The sequence below is a fragment of the Cherax quadricarinatus genome, chromosome 99 (genome assembly GCF_038502225.1).
Source record: "Cherax quadricarinatus isolate ZL_2023a chromosome 99, ASM3850222v1, whole genome shotgun sequence".
In the NCBI taxonomy this organism is placed as follows: Eukaryota; Metazoa; Arthropoda; class Malacostraca; order Decapoda; family Parastacidae; genus Cherax; species Cherax quadricarinatus.
The window spans coordinates 11826626-11848717 of NC_091390.1; the positions used below are offsets into that span (position 1 = coordinate 11826626).

At 41.1% G+C, this 22092-nt stretch overlaps 1 long non-coding RNA gene across 1 annotated transcript in view; it reads left to right on the forward strand.

Annotated features, from left to right (window-relative positions):
- LOC128702449 (uncharacterized) overlaps nucleotides 1-15887 on the forward strand; it is a 56160-nt gene extending 40273 nt beyond the window's left edge. The window contains exons 5-6 of the long non-coding RNA XR_011390973.1: nucleotides 6253-6346; nucleotides 9593-15887. This is a non-coding gene — a long non-coding RNA (uncharacterized lncRNA). The remainder of the gene's footprint in view (nucleotides 1-6252; nucleotides 6347-9592) is intronic.
- The last annotated feature ends 6205 nt before the right edge of the window (nucleotides 15888-22092 follow it).

Genomic DNA, 22092 nt, shown 5'->3' on the forward strand with positions numbered 1-22092 from the left:
GGTTATGGTAATTAGACAAGTAATGGTAATTAAAATAATGTCAAAAATGTTAAGAGTAAATTGTACTGATAGTAAAAATGGTATTTGATAATAAATTTGGTAAGTAATAGCAATTAATAGTATTTAAAGAAATATGAGGTTGTAATATGGACAAGAAAGTATTAATGAAGCAAATATTTAAGCAATCAATAGTAGTAATTAAGAAAATTATGTAATATAAGGTGACTTATGCTTACTAGTAAAGTCACATTACCGAGGTAGTTGATTTTTTGATTATTACTAAGAGATTGTACTGTGAAATTTGTACAATAATGGAGCAAAACATACACTACACGTAGGCTTTTAGGTCGGACATTGTCCAACCCCGAGAAATCGCGATAGATCGTTCTCGTCCGTGATTGTGTACAGTTGGCCTACATTTGTTTTCCCAAGTAGAATTTTCCCATCCCGTGTGAAGCGTTGGTGTATTGTGTCATTATTTTCCCGCTCAAGTTTTCCGACTCTATACAGGAGGTTCTGACGTTTTTTGGCAAGACACTCGTTTATGTATACCTCTTTCTTTAATAGATGCAATAATTAAGTCTTTTTTCCTGTCATGCGAGTGGAATCTAAGCATTCTGTAATACGGTGACCAAAACTGTGCAGCATAATCTAAATGAGGCCTAACCAAGGATATATAGAGTTGAAGAACAACCCGAGGACTCGTATTATTTACGCTTCTCGATATGAAGCCAAGGATTCTGTTAGCTTTATTGCAAACACTTATGCACTGTTGTCTCAGTTTTGGATTACCGCTAACCAGAACTCGCAAATGTTTTTCGCAATCCGTAACGTTAAGATCTACATTGTTTAGTTTGTGTGGCATGGTTATTTTCCTGTCCAACATTTAGAACTTTGCATTCATCTATATTAAACTGCATCTGCCACTCGTCCGACCACTGCATCAGTCTATTCAAATCTCGGAGCGCTCTAGTGTCCTCGTCGGAATGAATTCGACGGCCTATTTTGGCATCGTCGGCAGACTTGCTTACGTCGCTCTGCATGCCCTCGTTGGCGTCATTTATGTAGATTGCGAACAACAGGGGGCCCAACACTGACCCCCTTGGAACACCGCTCATGACGCTTCCCCACTCTGATTTCTCCCCATTTATGCAAACTCTCCTCTGCTGCCTATTTGTCAACCATTCCTCTATCCAGGAAAAAATTTCTCCTCCTGTTCCATGTGCCTTAATTTTCCTCACTAGTCTCTGATGTGTGATCCTGTCAAAAGCCTTACTTGCTGACTTGTACACAATATCATATTCATTACCATGATGTACCTCCTCAAACACCTCGGCGAAAAAAGTTAATAAATTCGTAAGGCAGGAACGCCCCTTTGTAAAACCGTGCTGAGATTCCTTGATTAATTTATGCTTTTTAAGGTGGCTACGAACTGCCTCGGCAATTATTGATTCCATAAATTTTCCCACTATAGAGGTTAGTCTTATTGGCTGGCTGGCTGGCTGGCTGGCTGGCTGGCTGACTGGCTGACTGGCTGACTGGCTGGCTGGCTGGCTGGCTGGCTGGCTGGCTGGCTGGCTGGCTGGCTGGCTGGCTGGCTGGCTGGCTGGCTGGCTGACTGACTGACTGACTGACTGACTGACCTGACTGACCTGACTGACCTGACTGACTGACTGACTGACTGACTGACTGACTGACTGACTGACTGACTGACTGACTGACTGACTGACTGACTGACTGACTGACTGACTGACTGACTGACTGACTGACTGACTGACTGACTGACTGACTGACTGACTGACTGACTGACTGACTGACTGACTGACTGACTGACTGACTGACTGACTGACTGACTGACTGACTGACTGACTGACTGACTGACTGACTGACTGACTGACTGACTGACTGACTGACTGACTGACTGACTGACTGACTGACTGAGTGAATGACTGACTGACTGACTGACTGACTGACTGACTGACTGACTGACTGACTGACTGACTGACTGACTGACTGACTGACTGACTGACTGACTGACGACTGACTGACTGACTGACTGACTGACTGACTGACTGACTGACTGACTGACTGACTGACTGACTGACTGACTGACTGACTGACTGACTGACTGACTGACTGACTGACTGACTGACTGACTGACTGACTGACTGACTGACTGACTGACTGACTGACTGACTGACTGACTGACTGACTGACTGACTGACTGACTGACTGACTGACTGACTGACTGACTGACTGACTGACTGACTGACTGACTGACTGACTGACTGACTGACTGACTGACTGACTGACTGACTGACTGACTGACTGACTGACTGACTGACTGACTGACTGACTGACTGACTGACTGACTGACTGACTGACTGACTGACTGACTGACTGACTGACTGACTGACTGACTGACTGACTGACTGACTGACTGACTGACTGACTGACTGACTGACTGACTGACTGACTGACTGACTGACTGACTGACTGACTGACTGACTGACTGACTGACTGACTGACTGACTGACTGACTGACTGACTGACTGACTGACTGACTGACTGACTGACTGACTGACTGCAAATACTTTTAGATTTAGTATAAAACAGGATAATTTCAGTTCTCCAAGGTTATTATCACCTGTCATCCTTAAGTCAAGCTTCACTTTTAATATCATTCCGGTTCCATAAGAGATACAGTGGACCCTCGACTAACGCTATTAATCCGTTCCTGAGAGCTCATCGTTAGTCAAAATAATCGTTAGTCAAGTTAATTTTTCCCATAAGAAATAATGGAAATCAAATTAATCCGTGCAAGACACCCAAAAGTATTGAAAAAAAAAATTTTTAACACGTGAAATATTAATTTTAATACACACAAACTGAAGAAGACATGCACAGTTACATGACACTTACCTTTATTGAAGATCTGGTGATGATTGATGGGATGGGAAGAGGGGAGTGTGTTGATGGTCTTAGTGTTTAGAAGGGGAATCCCTTTCCATTAGGACTTGAGGTGGCAAGTCCTTTTTCGGGGTTACTTCCCTTCTTTTAATGCCACTAGGACCAGCTTGAGAGTCACTGGACCTCTGTCGCACAACATATCTGCCCATTGAGGCCTGTACCTCCCATTCCTTTATGACATTCCTAAAGTGTTTCACAACATTGTCAGTGTCACCATTAAACACTTGTTCAGGTTTCAGTCCTTCACTGTCTATGTACTCCTTGAATTCCTGCACATATTTTTCAGCTGCTTTTTGGTCCAAACTGGCAGCCTCACCATGCCTTATCACACTCTGTATACCACTACGATTCTTAAATCTCTCAAACCAACCTTTTCTGGCCTTAAATTCACTCACATCACCACTGTAGTTGCTGGCATTTTTCTAATTAAATTGTCATGCAACTTCCTAGCCTTTTCACATATGATCGCTTGAGAGATGCTATCTCCTGCTATCTGTTTTTCATTTATCCATACCAATAACAGTCTCTCAACATCTTCTATCACTTGCGATCTCAGTTTCGAAAACATAGTTGCACCTTTGGCAAGTACAGCTTCCTTGATTGCCGTTTTCTTGGCCACAATAGTAGCGATGGTTGACTGGGGTTTTGTGTACAGCCTGGCCAGCTCGGAGACATGCACTCCACTTTCATACTTAGCAATGATCTCTTTCTTCATATCCATAGTAATTCTCACCCTTTTTGCTGTAGGGTTGGCACTAGAAGCTTTCTTGGGGCCCATGGTGACTTATTTTGCAGGTGCAATCATTAAAAAGGCTGTGATAATATGAAATGTTCCGATTGTATGCTTGGAAGCGACCGCGGTGGCTGGCTGGCTTATAAACACTGGCCAGAAGTGGACGCGTCTCAGACGGAACGAATAGTGTTGGTCGAGTTTTTTAGCGCTAATCGAGGCAAAATTTGTGAGATAAAATGTATCGCTAGTCAGATTTATTGTTAATCGATGCCATCGCTGGTCAAGGGTCCACTGTACTTTGTAATTTTGGAGCAGAACCTAACTTTAATTGAAAGAATCTTTCACGACACTTGCATGCTCCCTCACCTTCAAGAGCAACCAGGGCTTACTTCAAATACAATGGGTAGATTTTAATTTCAAATTAATTAGCCAATGTATAATAATGTAGTCAAACCATTAAACAATTCACAACTTTTCTATATCCACAACACTGGAAAAAAACATTTGTCCCACAAAGAAATTTTCTTGATTCAAAGTTAACATATCTCCAGCTTTATAAATTTGCATCATATTTGCCATTTTAAGAACATAAGAAAGAAGGAGCACAGCAACAGGCCTACTGGCCCATGCGAGGCAGGTCCAAGTCTCCTACCGGCTTAAGCCAACGCACCCAACCTAGCCGGGTCGGGTCACATTCACTCGAACACGGCGACTGACGTAGCAGCACAAGCTAATCGGGTCCAACTCACACCCACTCATGTATTTATCAAACCTATTTTTAAAACTACACGTCTTAGCCCCTAACTGTACTCGGGAGTTTGTTCCATTCATCCGCGACTGTTACCAGACCAGTTCACAGTGATATGTTGAAAAGACCAAGTGTTGCTAAATTACCCTTACCTTCCTTTATAACATTTGCAAATGTGATACCTGTTTACAAGGGAGATTGGTCTATAATTTAAAGATAGCTACCTATTTGCTTAACCATTGTTTTGAAAATGGATGGAATAAATTGCCAAAGCAATTAGAGGCCACCTTCAAATATATCGACGAATCTCTGGACAATTTTACGACGAGGCTTTCCTGCCTTACGAATCTACTTTCTTATCTGAGGTATTTGAAGAATGTAGAGGCACAGAATAAGATTAAAAATATCCTAGACATCCTCCATCCTTGACATGGGAAAGAAGTAGTGGAAAAAAACTCAACTCGGACGTAACTTACAGACCTCCAAACCTCGATAAGACGTGCAGTAAACCGGCATGGGATGAAATTCGTAAGGCTTCTAGATTCAAAAATATGGCATTAATGGGAAAATTTAACCAAAAATTGATTGGAGCAACTTGACAGGAATCTCTACTTTATACAAGTCAGAATTTCTTTTTTAAAACAGTGACAGAACGTACTAGAGGAAATAACCTGCTTGACTTGGTTCTTGCCAATGAGGAATCTCTAAATATCGTGTTTTTAATTATGAACTTGGGGGAAAGCAATTACAAATCACTCTTTCAAGACCATTGAATTACCCTAATAACCACAATCAAGTCAGACCCTAACTTCCACTTGGAAGATTTCACAGGAGAAATTACCTGGGTGGGTTGAACTGGAATGACCTGACTTGGGTAGCTGGTGATGGTTTCTGATATTTCTCAGAGCCTAGTTCTAGCTGCTCAAACTACTACTAGTGTTCCAAAATGGGAAATTAGATCAAAATTAAACAAACTGATACACAGATTAAAACATGTCATTGATCAAAAGAAAGAAGCACTGTAGTTGGCCTGCTGGCCCATGCAAGGCTAGAGGATAGACAGAAGGCCCCAAATCTGCAATCTAGAAAGGCATAGAATTAAGGGGGTGGGGGGGCACACCATATGATGGAGGTACTTAAATGGAAAACAAGAACAGATATAGGGGATGCAAACAACATGCTAAAAATATCTAACCAAGACATGACTCTCAGCAAAGGTTTCAAGTTGGAAAAAAAATTTAGGTTCAGAAAGGACAAGAACATAAGAAAGAAGGAACACTGCAGCAGGCATACCGAAATAATATTGGCACATTCGTGAACGTACATTAGACCCGCCAGCCATACGTACAACCCCTCCTACCCCCGCCTCCGCTTTTAACATTTCTGTCGCGATCCCGTCAGTTCAAGCTGCTTTACCCCGTTTCATTGTACGTAATGCCTCGTTCACCTCCCCCACACTCACGTGTTGCTGTTCTCAACTGGTGAAAGATGTTATACGTCCCCGGCCATTGCGTGAAATTATTGCCTCCATCTATTCATCAACATTTAAAAGTTCCTCAATGTATATACAGTATAAGTGAGAAATGCAATTTATGCAGTAGATTTTGTTTGGGTGTTTTTGAAAGTTGATGATACTGAGCATTTACTGTATTGTTGTCCAGTTTATTGTCTCCTGGCTTCCATCAGTTACTGGAGTGTGAACACAGTGAAAGCTTTCCTTAAATACAAATTTTTATTTCTTGCAAAGGTTAGAATGTGTGATTTTGTATTATAATAAATTTGTATTATCCACCTACCGCAGCCCCATCCTGCAGTATTCTCCAACCACAGCACCACCCTGCAGTATTCTCCAACCACAGCCCTACCCTGGAGTATTCTCCAACCACAGCCCCAGCGTACAGTATTCTTCACCAGCTTGCCTTTCTTATATGTAATATGATTTTTCTGTTCAGCTCATTAAGATAAATAATTGATTAGCCAAAGTTCCATTGAACCTACTTTTCATTTTTAGAGGAAAAAAAAAATATTTGGCACCCAAAAATCGCCGGACTGTAGTTTAGCATTTTTAGCCATACTTGGCTGGATTTTAAAAAAAATATTTAAAATCACTATACAGGCACTATTATTGATACTGATTAAGAATATAAAAATCATACACAGTGGTCCCTCGTTTCTCGTAAGCATCAGAAGTTGTAATTTTCGAAACTCGTAACATGTTTTTCGTCGGAACGTCGACTCGCGAATCGTCGTCCGACTTGCAAGTGGTCGTTCGTCCCAGATGCGCACGCACGCCTCGAGCGGCCCCACGCTCTGTTCCCAGCTGGTATGCCATTACTTACAAGTGAGGGAGGACGATCTTGCCCGTTTATACAATACATTTCATAATATTCCATTCATTTTAGTGGTTGAAACTGCTAAATAAGGTACCACTGCTCCAAAGAAAGCTTCTAGTGCCAGCCCTCTGGTAAAGAATGCGAGAAACACGATACAATTCAAGAAAAAGTCTGTAGAAAAATAGGAAAGTGGTGGTGGTAGCAGTTGTGATCGTGGTACAGGGCAGTAGTGATGGTGGTAGCAGTTGTGATAGTGGTAGAGGGTGCCTTCTTCAGTGATTCAGCAATTTTGCTAACTCCTCCAATACTGTTGGAGTTGTATACGGCTACAGAAAACAGCGTTGCCTCAGTTGCAGCTTTCACCACCATTATGTACGGCTTATGCTCTCGGTGGTCCTGGCCCAACAACAACCCAACACCAGTCGTGACATACGTAATGACTTGTTCATTTTAGAGTATATTCCATGTTTTTATGTTATTAATATTGTTTCTTATGTTGTATTAGTTGAATTGCGATAGATAAATAAGCTGTCGAGTTGATATCGACGTCGTTCTCCAACAGTTAAGTTGCCTCGTGTCTCTCTGCCATACACCAACAAGTCTCGAATAAAGGTTAGTGTGATGTTAAATGTTCATTTATCCATTTTATTAGTGCTTTAAATTTATTTGTCATTCTTTTCTGCATGTAAATCTATAAGCTAGAGAAGTGACCCCTGATAAGGACTTGGTACCTAGAGTCCTTATGGACCCCCTTCCCTTTCCAAACAATAACCTCTTTTCTTTCTCTGTGTCTTGCATCCATCAACAACAACAACAGCAGCAGCAGCAGCAGCCGCCGCAGCCGCCGCCGCCGCCGCCGCCGCTGCTGCCGCCGCTGCTGCCGCCGCCGCTGCTGCTGCTGCTGCTGCTGCTGCTGCTGCTGCTGCTGCTGCTGCTGCTGCTGCTGCTGCTGCTGCTGCTGCTGCTGCTGCTGCCGCTGCCGCTGCCGCTGCCGCTGCCGCTGCCGCTGCCGCTGCCGCCGCCGCCGCCGCCGCCGCCGCCGCCGCCTTCAGTGAAGGTAACTGTCATGTTGAATGTTTATTGTTTTGTGCATGCAAATGTATCTTTAAGGTAAACAGAAAATTTTTTTGTCGATACTTCTGGGTGTTTGGACTGGATTAATTATGTTTACATTATTTCTCGTGGGAAAAATGGTTTTGCAAATCATCAGTTTCGACAATAGTCACACACTCTGGAACAGATTAATTACGAAAAACGAGGGACCACCGTAATTTTGGCACATTTTGATTCAAGCTCAGACGATGTTTTTTTCCTCTTACGAGTCTGTATTAATTGGCATCAAAACTAGTACATACCTGTATAGAGATGCTAGGCTTGATGGAGCTCTCTGCCTAATCAATTACATCCCAGAATTATGAAAAAATCCAGAAAAGAAACACAAATTCATCATTAAAAATTTTCATTGCCATCATTCACACATAATCACTGTCTTTGCAGATGTCACTCCAAACAACAAATATTCCAAACCGTTCCTTTATGTCCGGTTAACTGGTCGTCCTAAATGCCTTTGCAAAATATTATACTGCTCACATTCCAACAGCTTGTCAGGTCTCAAAAACCATTTATCTTGAACACTTTTGCTTTATTCCCATTGCACACACAATCTCTCTACCTCCCTCCCTCCCTCTTCCCCTTCACCCTTTCCTAGAATGACCACTACCCATCCTTCCCCCTACAGATTTGTACACCCTCCAAGTTATTCTATTTTGCTCCATCCTCTCTAAATGAGCAAATCACCTCAATAACCCCCTCATCCCTCTGACTAATATGACAAATTCTCCATATAATAGATACACCACACATTGCCCTTAAACATGACATGTCCACTGCGTCCAGCCTCCTCTTGGCTGCAGCAATCCCACACCCATGTGAGTGTTAGTACCACTATAGTTTAGTACATTTCCCTCTTTGCCTCCATGGATAATGTTTTTTATTTCCAGGCACCTCAATGCACCACTCAACTTTTTTCCTTCATCAATTGTTGGGTTAACCTCGTTGTTCATAAACCCATCTGTTGACAAATCAGTTCCCAAATATCTGAACATATCCATTTCCATAATCCCTCCAATGTAATATCCATTTTTTTCCTCGTATAAATCGTTTGATACCCTCATCACCTTTCTCTTATCTGTTCACCTTCAACTTTGTACTTTAGACATAACATCTCCACTGCCTTCAGCCTCCTTTTTGCTACACCATTTACAACCCATGTTTTACACCTATATAAGAGTGCTGGTGCTACTATACTCTACTACATTCCCTTCTTTGCCTCCATAGTGGTCTCTGTCTCCACAGATACCTCAATGCACGAATATCTTTTTTTCGTTCAGTTCTGTGGTTCACCTCTTGTTTCATAAACCTATCTTTATCTATGTTCACTTTGAAACTTGTCCATTAACCTTTGCCACTTTAGAATCCCTGAAAAGCATAGTATCACCAGCAAAAAGTAACTAACTGTGTCAACTCCCATTTTGTATTTAATTTATCATAATTTAATTCCACCTCTTTCCCCAACACTAGCATTTTCCGGAAAGCAATGTACCCCTCTCGTACACACCCTAAGCCTTAGTGTGCTCGTATAAACCGTAGGACTCGGTAACTTGCCACCTATTCCATACGCTTGTAACGTTGCTCCCCTATCCACCCTATCATACGGCTTTTCTAATTCCAGAAATGCAACGAAAACACGCATTACGAACCGTACTCATTTCGCTGTCTCGTGATTTTTCAAAACATTCTGCATTCCAGGTCGACGTCCGAGAGTCGGCGATCGGGGAAGCGTTACTACAAGCGTCTGAAAGGCAGTGTTTGCAGCCTATAGCATATTAGTGAGCCAAGTATTGGACCCATCGATGGGCCTGCTCCACCATCGAAAAGGAAGTCCTAGTTAGCCCTGATACTTGTGCTGGAGCATTTGATTTTTTTTTTTTTTTTTGGGGGGGGGCAGTCATCTTGTGTGGTTGCCATCTACAGTGATCACAACCCTCTCACCCGTACGAGTGCCACGAAGAATCACAACGACCAACGAGGTAGTCTCAGGCCGCAACCACACGATCCTCCGAGACCTTGCCTCTCGAGCGAGAGAGCACGGCCACTAGTGCTCTGGTGGTTGAATATTGGGAGAACACTCGAGCGTCGTGCCATTTTAATGGGTAGGTCCTTCGGCAGGCGAGTCGTCACGCACTCTCCATCAGACTCCAACTTCCACAGTCACCGATTTGAGGTATCCACTCTCAGGGGTACCGAGGGCTCATCGTTCCCTCTCGAGAACTCTGATACTTTCGGAGCACAACCTCGGGCCAGACTCGTCTGGTGCTTGTCCGGTTAACGAGGCTGTTGCTGCTGGAGGCCCACTGTCCGACAGCCTGGTTGTTATAGGACCTAGTGAAGATGATACTTGTCCAATTTTGTGTTGAAGACTTGTAGACCTGTTCTGGCAGTGGTAAGAGGTTGAATAGTCTTGTTGATACTACAGTGTTGCCTTAAATGTTTTACTGGCTCTATGTGGGCTATAAACGATCTCTCTATTTGTTCAAGGCCATATATTTCTCGTGCTTTGAACGGGGCCGTCAGTACTGGCCACTAGTGATTTGAAGTGTCACCATTGTTATTGTTTCCCTTGTTTTGAAAGGTCTTAATACCCACCCCATCATCCTTCTCCTCCTCCTCCGGGCTGTTGTTATCTACTGCGGCCAGCAGTAACAGCCCGGTCTGAGACTGGGCCTTAGGGGGCGTTGACCCTTGAAACCCTCTGCAGATATGTTGCTATTGTTAGTAAGGTAACTAACTTAATTATTTCCAAGTCTTTGACCTGTTGTTTTTGTTCTATTTGGTGATCCTCTTGAGTTTTTTGTTCTTTCTATACCTAAGCAGCAGGAACTTACCACCATTGAATGTTATATTGTTGTTTTTCACTGTAATTTTTCAGTGACTATCATTCTTATTTTAGTGTCATTTGCAAAGGAAACAAAACTATGCCGGGTGTTTTTATGTATGCTATGAGGATGAGAAACAGCAGAGGTACCAGAACAGTAATTTGGGGAATTGAGTTTTTTACCTTGTTGTTGCTGTTTACTGTGTTGTGTGTTAGGAACTTGAAAATCCACCTTCTTACCTTCCTTGTAGTGCCTGTGGCCCTCTATTTTGTGAACTATTACTCCATGATGACATTTGTGAAGAAACACTTTTGCAAAATCTGTGCATATCACATTTGCACTTTGGTCATCTTGTAACATGTTTGTGATTCTGTCATAGTGGTTCAGGAGCTGTGACAGGTATGATTGTCCTGCTCAAACACCAGTGGTGTGGGTTATGCCGGTCCAAGAAATTTGTAATCTGCTGTCTCATCACTTTTTTGAATATTTTTTTGATGTAATATTTAGCTAGTGATGTATTACTTGCCTTATGCGAAGGAGCTGTCTGCGCTCTTTAAGGTCTGTGGTATTTCACCTAGATGTAGGCTCTTTCTCCAAAGAATACCGAGGGCTCATGCTTGTGGTACCTTGCATTTGTTTATAAATAGAGGATTCCCTGAATCTTGTCCAGGTGCTGAGTGGGCATTTTTTTTTTTTAATCTATGGGATTTGTACTAATATCAGTTGGTGTGTGCAGCCTTGTGATGGAGTGAAAAATGTTTCTTGCTGTCATTTACTGGGTTGCTGAACACCGACTGATATTGTTCTCTTAGAATTTCACTCATTTTCTGTTCATCGTCCGTATACGAGTCTCGTCGATTACGGTCGAATTCTATAGGCAATTGTTTGATTTTGCATACTAGTAGAAATATTTTGGGCATCTCGCAATATGGCCTTTTGTTGTTTTTGTACTCGGGTGCGATATCCCAAGTTGTTTTCTATTGTACCATCTCGTACGCTGTATCTGATCTGGGTTTCCTCAACGGTACGTGTTTAATACAGACCTAGTATTGAGCTTGTCCGGGCACTGGTGAGGATTTAGTGCATTCGTGTCTGATAGTTCTTGGTTTATTTTTTTTCCAGTTATTTCTATGGTTGTTGAAATTGAACTTGCTCAAGATATTGCAGTTCCCACACCCTGAGTTAATACTTGTTTGTTATGCTCAGAGTATATTGTTATTGTAATTGTCTTTGATTAGTTTTTTGTTTGTGAATATCAAATCCATTTCTGGTGGGATTGTTTATCTGTTGGTTCAATGTGTACTTTTCACAAAGCTTCAGTTTGTGCCTGTTGAGCCAGGGTGCTTTTCCCTGAGATATTTCAGGTATAACATTGTGTTGTGCCATTTTACACGAGGGAGATTAAAATAGCCAGATAGCAGTTGCTGGCAGTGGTTTATATAATAAGATAATTCATACTATGGAATAAATACTTTTCTCCAGGCTGAGGGACTGACCCCCTCAAAACTACAGAGGCCAAACATTTTGGAATAAAGATAGTATCTAACTTTTGCATATGTGTCTGTCTTACTTAGCAACCTGGGCTATTCAGGTTGGCTAACCTTTCTATCCCCGAGTAACCCTACCCTGGTTGTGGGCATTCCTTAAATTTTCCAATCTACCCGCGGAGCAGCGGATGCGGAGGTAGAGACGACATCGGAAATGCGTCCGGCAGTGTCTCGCGCGGGCGAGTCAGAGATGACTGCCGTGACAAACTCTAGAGAATATCTGCCGAGTCGGAGAGGATTGTTCCTCGAGGAACTGGCGTGGGTCACATCCTGGGCATTAGTGGAGTGGTGTGGGTAACATCCTTGTCAGATAATCAAATGGAGCAGCACTCGAAGAGCCTCCCGGAATGAATTAAGGTCGTACGTTTATTTATTTATTTATTTATTAATTTGAACATGATACAGAGAAGTAAAAAAGAATACAGTTAAATGCAGCATGCCAAAGCCACTTGAATGCATAGCATTACGGGCAGGCTTAAAATTAACTTAAGATTAACTAAGCAATGAAGTATTCAGTGGTAAAACATTATTGTAAACAGATAACAATTAAGCACAAATGAGTATTACAAAAACAGGTCGTATGGTTGCATGCAATGCTGTACAATCAGTATTTATTTATTTATTTATGGGCAGCTTAAAATTAATTTAAGATTAACTGAGCAATGATATATTCAGTGGTACAAAAATTATTGTAAAACAGATAACAATTTAGTACAAATGAGTATTACAAAGACAGGTTATATGGTCATTTACTGTGTTGCTGTGTAATCAGTAGAATGGAGTATTCTGTTAGGTAATGAAGTTAAATAGTAACAAAGTTTGATTGGGTCACAGGTTGACATTTATGAGATAAAATAATGGGATACATATATAAGATACAATTTATGAGATACAATTATTCAGTATTTATTTAGTTGTGGGTGAGTAAGTGATTTTTGAGAAGAGACTTGAATTTATAAACAGATAATGTTTCTTTTATATTCACAGGTAATGAATTCAAGATTTTAGGGCCTTTTATGTGCATTGAGTTTTTGCATAGCGTGCGATGGACACGAGGAACATCAAAGAGTGATCTGTGCCTTGTGTTATGGTCATGTGTTCTGTTGAGGTTGGTAAGGAGATGTTTGAGGGGAGGGTTTATGTCAGAGTTAAGTGTTCTATGTATGTAGTAGGTGCAGTAATAAGTATGGATGTTTTGAATTGTGAGTAGGTTTAGAGTTTTGAATATTGGTGGAGTGTGTTGTCTGTAGTGGGAATTTTTTATCATTCTGATTACAGCCTTTTGTTGGGTGATTAGTGGTCTGAGATGTTTTATTATTGCTGAAGTTGCATCGTACGCGTACGAGTGTCGCGTCGACGACTATCGAATACTCGTGTTGGAAGCCACTGGATTTGACCTCTCGACTTGTTCCAGGACAAGAGCTGGTGAGAAAACTTGAGACAATTTGGTGCTACAGCCTTTATGAAATTGTACCTGATGGTTGGAACACTTTAGTCTTTACGGAAATTGAAGTACACGAGTTTTGCAGCCTCAACGAAGTTTTACGCGACTCTGGAAACACTCGAGTCTTGCTGAAACTGGTTGTAGGAGGAGTCTTGCATAGCAAGTTGCACATGCAGTAACCTTTTCTTGTGAGCTGACCCCTTACAGGAAACATTTATCCGTGTGTTAGGCATCTTTTTGGGATATGTTTGCTTCAGTAATAGGTGCTATGTGGTGACTAGTATAACATAAGTTTAATTAATTTGTGTGCATGTAATGTATTTATTGCATCCCTAAGCAAACACTATTATGATGACTTGGCACTTGTAGATTCATTAAAGAAAACCTCCTGTATTCTTACTGAAATGTGGCTTAAGACACAATAGACATTTGCACTATCATGTAGCAACACTATATGTATCAGTGATTAATATGGTGAATAGTATATACTTGCAAATTTGTCTGTAAAAAAAAAAAAATCCTATAGCTGTTGAGGTCATGTACAGGATGTCTCATACCAATATATCAGCTTTCAGTGCTAAACTAAGAACACTGATTACAGGTACACAATTGAATAAGCACCAACCAATAGCAGGAGATTTTAACATCAAGTTTGGCCTAACAAACAGATGACTAACCTGTGTTTGACTTGATTAACAATACACTATATTGTAAACAAAATGCATAGAGTATATAACAAATGTTTTATCCCATAAAAACTAAACAGATGACTAACAAAAGAGTAAGTAAGTTGCCCATGGCTTACTAAGAGCATCGCTAGATCCATCACGAAAGACAATAGAGAAGGGGCTCAAAGAGTTTATCAAACACCGTTGTACGTCGATCCTCGCCAAATTACTCGGTCTAAGCAGCCGTACTATTGTAATTCACCGAAGGCGAGGAGATAGATATTAAAAAGATGTGGAAGATGCACTATGAGATCGTGGGTACCCTCAAACCAAACAGAGCTAGTGTTATTGTACTAATTAAGCCAAATGAACTGAAACTCGAGCCTATTGATACAACTAACAATATAAATGATTTGTTCCCAACTATAAGATGAAATCTCTGTAGTAAAATTCCAGTTAGTAATGCCTGATGTAATGATTATCTAGATGGAAAGTTGCCAATATCCCTTTATCTTACCTGAACAGATCTTACTGAGTTACCATGATTATTAGCTAAAAAAAAATAGGGAAATGTAACCAGTAGTGTGCAAATGAGTGGCTTGAATCTTTTCACCCATCATTGTATTACTCTTGAACAAATCAGAATATTGACATGATATATGATTGTACAGAGGAATATAATAGTTGGGTATACATGGCAACAGCTCCTTTAGTATGCAGAGCATTTTGGGCAAAACTTGAAAATTGTTAACTTAATAAGATTGGGAAAGCAATAATGATTCATTATGGTCATTAGATACGTTAAATTGGGTACAAGAGAACTGAATGTTGTTAGGTAATGCTACATGGCTTTGATAAGTCTAGTAGAGAATAATTGCATTATGGTCTGGTATTTGTGAATGGGGCTCAAGACAGAAATTACTTTAAGCCTTTAATAACCCAGAAAAAAGGTGTGGGGCAATTGATTACTACTACTAATTTGTGCATTAGACAACACACACTACTTGTTTTCAAGAGTCTTAACTTGCTAAATATACAAAGCGTCCACAATTATTGTCTGCTGCCTACCCAGAGCACTATATTGTGATGTAAATCCTTGTCTTGCTCAAAGTCCTCCTCGATGACTATAACAGAACACAACCATAATACGAGACACAGATCACCCTTCGATATCCCTAGTGTTCATTTGTCCCCGTGCCAAAATGTTTGTTTGTCGTGCACGTAAAAGGCCCACAGACGTGGAATTCGTAGCCGGAACACGGCAGAGGATCACCGTCTGGTAACGAGTTTAAGGCCCAAATAAGAAAACACGTTATAACTGAAAATGAACCAGACAAACCATACCTAATCACTAGCAGTTTCTCAAAAGCTACTCATATTGTGCTGATGAATGCTCAACCACTTGGTACTGCGAAATTAGCATGTTTATTTTTCTATTATTGTAAATAGTAGAATGTAATACAGTATACCATAATGTAAATTGTTCCACAGTAATACAAAATTTTATTGTTTTAATTTCCAAACGTATATATACGTTTTTTCAACATCTGAAAGTATATGTAAAAAAATGTAGATCTTCTTTTTTGTTTTACATTTGAAAACGTGTAAAAAAAACTTTTATCTACATTTTTTTTTTTGTTATATTTGAAAATATGTAAAACAAAGTAGATCTACTTTTGTAGAAATACAAATTTGAACGTCGATCTCTTTGGACCGTTTAAGGGTTAAATACGTAGTACTAAAGTGTAATACATGATTGTAAATTGTTCCATTGTAATAATGTAATCTTTATTAAGTAATTGAATAGTGTCACAAGTCTCTACTAGATTTATCCAAAGCGTGTAGCATTACCTGACAGAAAATGCAGTTGTACTTTATTGACTGTAACTCTTGTAATGAGTATATGAAGTGTGTATTATTGTCTTGTTAATATTAAGTTAATTTCTAGGTTTGCCTGAAATGGTCTTGTGCATACAAATGGGATTTTGGCATGTACACCTAATTATTGTATGTGTTTGTACATCAGTGTAATTTGTCAAAAGAATTGAAAACAGTTTACAGTATGATGTAGATATTACAATTTAGTAGTGTTGAAAACAATGAAATTTAGGCAATTATCTAATATTGTAGTAGGTAAGTGGTTGAGCAATCCTCAGGACAATGGGAGTAGCAGCAGCAGCAGCTTTTGAGTAACTGGTGGGTATTAGGTATGGTTTGTGTGGTTAATTTTGGGTGATGATGTGATTTTTTAGTATGGCCTGAAACTGACTGGTAGACAGGGGTCGTTTATTTTATTAACACGCTGGCCGATTCCCAGCAAGGCAGGGTGGCTCGAAGAAGAAAAAGTTTAATCATCATCGACTGGATGAATGTCTTGCCGGAGGGGTGCTTTACACTACAGTTTATAAAACTGTGACATTAATTAAGGGAGGGGTGAGTTTTTTCAGTGATCAGGACATTAAAATTGAAAGAATATGGGAAATGATGTTTTGCTAGTGAAAAATGTTGCCAACATTTTGATGTAATCAGCTTGTTTGTATGATATTTCTAAGCATGTTTTTCATTAAATGTATTTTTTTTGTTTTTGCCATCAACAAAAATACATGTTTGCAAATATCAATTTCTTGTTTGTTCTTCCGAAAATTACGATTTCTATGATTATTTCATTGTAAATATTGTACATGGCAACTTGTGTGCAGATAGCAGACAGACAGACAGACAGACAGACAGACAGACATAGAGTGAGTCTGTTAGTAGGTGGGAGGCTGTAAAGAAGGTTGGAGGGGTGTAGCACACACAGTTGGTGTGCCACTTGCTTAGAGTAAAAAAAAAAAAACTGGGTAATAAATTATTGACATTGTAATTCATCTTGTGTGGTAAGTATTCATTGGATTGCCATGACCTTTCTTTCAGATGTTATTGAGGAATGATGGTTCTACAAACAACCTGAGAGGATTTGCGATATTGTTAAGATTTTTTTAATGAATTTTTCCTCTTACCTCCAAGAAAGAACAACTTGAACATTATTTTTTTTATGGAATGTACTGATATTGTTGGTAAACTGTCCTGGGTTGTTAATGTAGCCTTTATGTTTCATCTGAGGTTAACTAGAATATTGTACATTTTCAGAATTTAGTAGAAAGAGGAAAGTGTTAGGACCTATGAAATTGTGCATAATTTGTTTTTTTTATCTAACTTGAAGGGTAATAGTCAAAACAAACACAGGTTATATGTTTTTTTATGCTGTTTAATGCACTGTCAAAATTTCATTGAATTAGGACTCTCCCCCCCCCCCAAAAAAAAAAAATTATTTTACTCGTCCCTCCCCTAACACCCCTCCTTTAGAGTGCAGACACTGTACTTGCCATCTGCCAGTCTGGCCTGCCAGTTTCCCTGAATCCTTTTGTAAATGTTAGTTTGCTCATGCTATAACAGCATGTTTGTCTCCATTCACTCGTATCAAATATGGTCACGAATGCTTGCTGGAAGTCCAAGCCCCTTGCACACACAACTTCCTTTATACTGTCCCTCTATCCTTTCCTAGGGTAACTCGTACCTCGTTTTCCCTCCACTACAGATTTATAGACTGTAGAAGTCAGTTTTGTTTCATTCTCTCATGTCCAAACCATGTCAACAACTCTTTTTGAGCCCTGTGGACAAGAGTTTTAGCAATCCTGCACTTGCTGTTAAGTAACTTGCAAACTATGAATTGTTTGTATTATATTCACACCACACGTGTGGGGGGGGGGGGTGGAGCACACGTTGGTCTGCAGAGGCTACGTGGCCAGTCTGGATAGAACTTGTGTAACACAGGGAATTTGAGTTGGGTGCGTACAGACCTTTGATGTGGGGTTTTCAGACTACCGTGCAGTGCTAGCGGATATGGACTTTGATGGAATGATACGGATTTATCCCGGTTATTGGAAAGTGAATGTGTGGCTTTTGGATGGGGAGGGGGATTGGTGCACTTTTCAGGATTGGTGGAAGGATCTTAGGGAAATGTGGAGGGAAGGTGAATGTTTGTTGGAATGGTGGGAAATTCACGCCAGACCTGGGATAGAGAGTTATTATAGGAATTGGGGTAAGGAGGAGGTGAGGTGGAGGTATAGGTTACAAAATGATTTGGAGGGGCAACTGAACTATTATTATTTTTGGGCGGAAGTAGTAGGTACGAAGACATTGAACATATTTGCAATGGACTTTCCGAAATTCACAAGGAGCGTTTCAGTGCGGTAAGAATCAGGGCGGGCATGGAAGAGGTGCTATGGGTTATGTCCTGTGGAAATTTTGGGTTAGACAACAGGCAACATTCCTCTTGCGTTTGGAAGTATGCACGGGTTTGGGTGGATACCTGCCCGGTCAGTTACTCTTTAATATGGACAGCATGAGATTTTATACTGATGATTGGTTTGAGGAAAAGCTCTGGTGGAGAGGAGCGGGGTCCATGAGGATGGTCTGATGGGGGGGGGTTCAGAAAGGTTATATGTGAAAGGGATTGGAGGGTACTAGAAGGCAGGATTCGTGTGGAGTAGGTTGAGGAGGCGATATTTAGGACGAGTAGAGGGAAATCACCAGGTATAGATGGCATATTGAATGAATTTTGTAGGATGCATTGGGGAAGCATTAAGGAATGGTTGGTTGAGGTATTGAATTACATGCTCAGGGAGGGAAGCGGTCTGAGTGCATATAGGGCTATATCTCTTATGTGCTCAGACAAAAATATTTGCAAAAGTCGTAGGTAACAGGATGAGAAAAGTTATGGAATTATTCATAGGGGACAGGTGGGCATACCAGGTAGGAGCATGAGGGAAGGACATTGGTGTGTTAGGGAGTTTTTGGGGGTGTCAAGGGGGGGGTGTCCTTGGGTTTTACTGGGAAAATGTTTGAGTGTTGGCATGTATTTATTAAGGCAGCGTTTTGGGGAGGGGATAGTATGATGGGTTGACAGTTTGTATGCCTCAGCAATGGTACGAGTACAGGTGAATGGTAAGTTAGGGCAGCCTGTACACGTATGGAATGTGGTTTGAGGCAAGGGGGGGGGGGCTTTGTCTCAGCTGTTTTCTGCCTGTGTGCAAAATCCATTTTATGAACTGGTGGATGGTGGTTTTGGGTGTGGGGTACTGGGTAGTAACCGTGCAGCGAGTGTAGTGGACGGTATCACGATTTTGTTAAAAGAGGAGGAGGAATTGCAGATTGTGGGTAGGGGGATTGTTGAGTTTTTTGGGGCAGTGACTGGTATGTGCATTAACAGGTTGAAATCAAAATTATTTGAGGTGGGTACGTGGGTGTGGGGGGGGGGGCGAAAGGTATGGGTGGTCAGTCGTGGAGCAACTTAAAATATGTGGGATCGTGTACATGGCGGAAGAGAGGGAGGGTTGAAGGATAAATTTTGAATTGGTGTTAAAAAGGGCTTTAGACCATCTCTGAGGATTAAGAGGTGGGGATGTCTCCTTGCAACAGAGGGCAGTGGTGGTTAACTGTCTTGATTACAATAAGGTATGGGGAGTGGGTATACTCATTACGGGACGTGGATATTGAGGAGTTGCAGAGAAGGGTCTTAGGTTATGTTTGGGGTTACGGGAGAGCTTGGTTGAGTAGGGAGGTTTCTCATGACACACGTACGTCTTGGGGGTTTAGGTCTCGGCATTGGGGTCAAGGGCGAAGGCCCTATGTGTAAAGCAGCGGTTCGTTAGGGAGGGCGGGGAGAGGGGAGTCCGAGTGGGTCGGGTAATGGTATATATATAGTATACGCAAATGGTGGAGTGGCAGAGGATTAATAGAGTGCGAGGACATGTTGCGTTTGTTGTTGAAGTTGAAAAATGTTGAAAGGATCAGGGCGTGGCAAATGGTGTGGATATGTTGCCATAGGGAAATTGTGCAGGGGGTGTCTGTGTATTTGTGTTGTATAATTGGGTGGAAATATGGGAGGGTTTTTTGTAAGCTCAAGTTGGCACCGAGGCTTTGCGAATTATTGTACAGATTTATCGTGGGAATTTTAGCATAAAAATGGGTTTTAAGGAGGACGAGTTTGGTAAGGGAGGCAAATTGTTTACGTTGCGGTGTAGAAGAAATTTTTTTTTTTTTTTTTGTGAAACATTGGAAGAGGTTTGTACGTGGTTGGGGAGGGTTTCAGTATTTCTTAGTAGGGGAAGTATCTCAACTGTACGGTGTCTTAACCTTGGAAGTTAGAGGAGTGTCAAGGGAGGTAAGAAGAGCAATACTGTACGTGGTGACTGATTTCCTATATATCTCATGGGGTATGAGGGAAACCGAGGGAGCAGTTAGAGTTAAGGTGGTTGTAGTGGGTATTTATAGAACATGTTGTAGGAATAGACTTCTTTATGGTGGGAGGTGGGGTACTGTTTTCCCTGCAAGCTATAGGAGTCTTACAGTACAGCGGTTGCTGCAACTGAGGCGGGTAAGGCAGCGAGGGGTTGGACTCGTCCCTTGGTAATACCCTGAGGTATGTTAGGAACGTTAAGGTGAAAGGCGGGAGTTAATAAGTTGCATGTTTTGTAGTTATGGTAAGTTAGTTACGTGCGCTTGAGAGTGTATAGATGTGATGGCGTTGTGCGACTGAGATGTTGATTTGTTTTAAGTGTGGTTATTACATCTGAGCAAGACAGAAAACAATATTTTGGCATATGGTTTTTCTTTTGTGAAACTGGAGTAGTTCCTGACCATGGTCGGGATTGTAACTCTTATTTTTGTGATGTGGTGAAGTCTGTTGGATCTTTCCCGGGGTCTTAAGAACATAAGAAAGAAGGAACACTGCAACAGGCCTACTGACCCATGCGGAGCAGGTCCATGTCCCCCCCCAGATTAGCCCAATGACCCACCCAGTCTGGTCACCTCCACTCAAGGAAGGAGCACGGTACCAGACCCAGCAGCACAAGCTAGTCAGGTCCAACTCACACTCACCCACACCCACTCATGTATTTATCTAACCTATTTTTAAAACTATACAACGTTTTAGCCTCAACAACTGTACTCGGGAGTTTGTTCCACTCATCCACAAGTGCTTTCCTATATCCTTCCTGAATCTGAATTTTTCCAACTTGAAACCATTGCTGTGAGTCCTGTCTTGGCTGGAAATTTTCAGCACGCTACTTACATCCCCTTTATTTATTCCTGTTTTCCATTTATACACCTCGATCATATCCCCCCTAATTCTACGCCTTTCTAGAGAGTGCAGATTCAGGGCCCTCATTCTATCCTCATAGGGAAGATTTCTGATACATGGGATCATCTTTGTCATCCTCCTCTGTACGTTTTTCAGAGCATTTGTATCCATTCTGTAATACGGTGACCAGAACTGAGCAGCATAGTCTAAATGAGGCCTAACCAAGGATATAAAGAGTTGAAGAAAAACCTGAGGACTTCTATTATTTATACTTCTAGATATGAAGCAAAGAATTCTGTTAGCTTTATTGCGAACACTAATGCACTGTTGTCTTGGTTTTAGATTACTGCTAACCAGAACTCCTAAATCCTTTTCGCAAACAGTAGTATTAAGATCTACATTATTTAGTTTATATGTGGCATGGTTATTTAACTGTCCAACATTTATAACTTTGCATTTGTCAATATTAAACTGCATCTGCCACTTCTCCGACCATTGCATCCTGGAGTGCTCTAGTGTCCTCATTAGAATGAATTGGACGGCCTATTTTGGTGTCATCAGCAAATTTGCTTATGTCGCTATTTATTCCCT